Raw genomic sequence first — 3520 nt, 5'->3', positions numbered from 1 at the left:
GCCCAGCCCTCTAATCCTTTTGTATCTACCTCCTAAATGCTGAAATTATAGGTTTGCCCCACCACGTCCAGTTTTATGCCGTTCTGGAGTCTGAATCCGAGTTTCCTTCATGCTAAGCAAACACTCTACCAACTGAGCCATCCTGCAGCCCCGAGAGCAGTTGTTCTCAACCTGTGGGTCAGGACCCCTTGAGGGGGTCACATATCAGATATCCCATATGTCATGTATTTACATTGCAATTCATAATAATAGCAAAATTACAGTTATGAAGTAGCAATGAAATAACTTTATGGTTGGGGTCACCACAGCATGAGGAGCTGTACTAAAAGGGTCGCAACATTAGGAAGGTTGAGAACCACTGCTCTCCAGGCTCCTCTGTACCACTCTTATTCCACACAGTGAACTTTGAACTTTGACAGGAGTCCCACCTGGCTAGAATGAGACAAAATGTGTATATTTATAAGTCACTCATGCATGAGCGCATGTCCGTGAGCATGTGTCGGGAAACACACTCTCGGTCGAGGGACCAGGAATCCTGCATGTATCTATAGGCACTGGGTTTGAGTCTCACATGATGGTGTCCAAACAACCTGCACATGTGTGTGCTCCTGTGATTTGTATGTGTGTGTTCCTCCACACGCTTGCCTGTGTGGCTCTCTGTGCCCCCAGTGTGTCCTTTCCTGGTTGTGGCTGCATAGGTTTGTGTGCACGTGTGTGTGTGCATGTTTGAGGATGCATCTGCTCCTGTAGGTTGTGCCTGGTAATCCAGGACTGTGGGTGTGGGGATCCCTAGGTGTGGCATAAGCACACATGCATGTAAAGAAGTCTGCATTCATGTAAAAACATACCCATGACGAGAATGGAATTGCAGACACAGAAAACACACATGTGTGGGTCTGCATTTGTGTAAGAACATGTGTCTGGAATATTCCTTCCTAGGAATCCCTCCTACTGTTGCGGATTTTTTTTTTTAACTTAAGTCTTTGGTCAGAAAAAGAACACATGCATGAAGTGAATGCAGGTACAGATTGGGGTGTGTTCACATATGGGGGTTCCATATATGGGAGAATACATACATGAAGTGATTGGAACTACAGGTTGGAGCAAGTATACACGGGATACATATACCCGAGAACACACACATAAGGTGACTGGCGTGCACACACTGGCACGTGGACCTCTGAGCCCCAGTGTGACTGCAGGTGTGAACTCTCAAGTGTGCATTTGCAGGTGACATATGTGATAGGCCTGGGCGCACAGCACTAGTTCTGAGGGACATGGCATTTCCTCCCGGCCCCACCCATGCCTTCCCTGGTTCTCTGGTCTCTGTTCCCACGAAGGCCGTAGTTCTCATCGTGTGGGTGGAGACCCCTTTGGGACTTGAACGACCCTTTCACAGAGTAGCGTATCAGATCCTGAACCTCACGTATTTATGTTAGGATTCATAACAGTAACAAAGTCACAGTTATGAAGTAGCAATAAAATCATTTTATGGTTGGGGGGTCACCACAGCATGAGGAACTGTAACGAAGGGTCGTAGCGTTAGGAAGGTTGGGAATCACTGCACTAAAGGGAAGGTAACGCCATTGTGTAACCTTTGAGCAGCTTGTTTTAGTTACATGTAGATTTATTATTTGGGTAATTAGCTAGTCATCATAAACCTCATTTCGTTTAAAAACAAACATGATGATATCACAGATACAGAATTCAGATGGAATTGAACAGAGTGGGAAAGAGTGGAGACTTCCACTCCAGTCAGTGGGAATCAAGAAGGGACAGGAAGACAGGAGCCAGAGAGGAGGGATCTTCCTGCCTCCGTTTCTTGGGTTGTCAGCCATGAGCCCCATCTCTTCTCCCTGTGGTGGAGGTGGGGCGGGTCGGATGTGGGCAGCCCCACCAGAGGTCCCAGCTGCAGACTAGCCCCTCCTCTGACTGTTAGCGCCAGTACAGACATCTCCTCTTGCTTCCCACTGCCTTGTGGGAAACATATTCTGCCTTTGCTGGGAGGAGACTCCCAACAGGAGCTCCGAGCCCTGCCCACCTTTCCTCGCACACTCCATCCTGACACGGACAATCTCTGTCTACCCGATTCCCTCAGCCTGGGCTACCTCTGTGTCTCCCAAGCAGTCACCGTCCTGCAGCTGTCTCCCAGTTGGACTTTGGACTCCCAATGCCAAAGACAAGCTTACAGCTTTCTCAGGTCCCCGTAACCCACCCTGGCCTGGTGTGATGTAATATTAGTCAACATTTGATGTTAGAAAATACAGATAAAGAAGGAAGGGGAAAGCCAGGAGAACAGCAATGTTTGGCTCAACCACGAGGTCACTGGTTGCCTGCAGATCAGGTGAGTCAGCCTGCTCCTTGCCCAGAGGCAGGAGGAGAAAGCCTCCACCCCCAGACAATTTGAGCCTTATCACCTCGGAACCTCACCGGGCACTTGCAGGTAAGCTTCACCTACTGAAGGAAGAAGAGATGGCACAAAGCTGGGCTGGGCCAGCCTGGAGGCCACCCTTAAGGCTACAGACTCTCCATCTCCTTCCCTTCCTCCTGGGCACTCAGCCAGGTTCCAAGAGTCAGGTTCAGAATTCAGAGTCCATGCCTTCAAGAGCAATCCTGGGTGATGGGGCAGATTCATCTAGGCTGGTAGCCTGGCATTCCCCCTTCCTTTAGGGATACCCTCCAGGATTGGCCCTTTGTCATCTCCCGGGCCCCATGGCTGCTGACTGGACCCCCTGTGTTGACTTCTTTTCTATTGTACTTCACACTGCCCAGAGCAGGTCACAAATATAAATACCCCTTACCCTCAGAATCTTTCTGGGAGCCCCCACCAAAACCCAGAGAGATGGCAGAAGTAGAGAGGCTCCATGTCAAACCTTGATCCACAGGGTCCCTCTCTATCTTTCTATCTTAGAAGACAGGGTCCTTGGGCAGGTTCCGAAGCAGCTACGTAGAGACTGGAAGATCCAGGTGAGCTAGACAGGGGGTGAGGTTGCGGATACACTGGGAGGTGACAGGGTGACAATTGCAGAGGCCTTCACCAGCACCTACACCTCCCTTCCTTCTTCAGAAGTGTTTCCTAGATAACCTCTGCCCCTGATCCAAGGGAGCTAGAGTCTGTGCTACCGGCCCTGGTCGGGAGTTTGAACACCTTGGGAATCTTCTCTGGGCTCCTGTTTTGGTCCATGACGTGGAAGAGACCCTGGGTGAAGGCAGGAAGTCTCAGCATTCCGCAGGATTCCTTCCTAGATTTGCCCGGCAAGGCTTGCACCAAGAACTTCAGGGGTGGATCTTACCCCTGGTTCTATATCATTCTGAAAAAGGACATTCTGACCCAGAAGAAAAGGTTCAGGTGGGAAGGACATGGCTGAACCCTATGGACTGACTTTCCCTCCTGTCAGGCTGAACTGTATCAGCTCCAAGGAAGGCAGGCACAAGAAGCCAGAAAAGCATCATCTTCAGAGCCAATGGGCTTGGTTTCAAGTGACCTGAAGAGGCTGGTCCATCTCACTCAGCTTCAGCT

Source organism: Microtus ochrogaster, chromosome 10 (assembly GCF_000317375.1).
Source record: "Microtus ochrogaster isolate Prairie Vole_2 chromosome 10, MicOch1.0, whole genome shotgun sequence".
Classification (NCBI taxonomy): Eukaryota; Metazoa; Chordata; class Mammalia; order Rodentia; family Cricetidae; genus Microtus; species Microtus ochrogaster.
Note: the sequence above shows the minus strand (reverse complement) of the source record.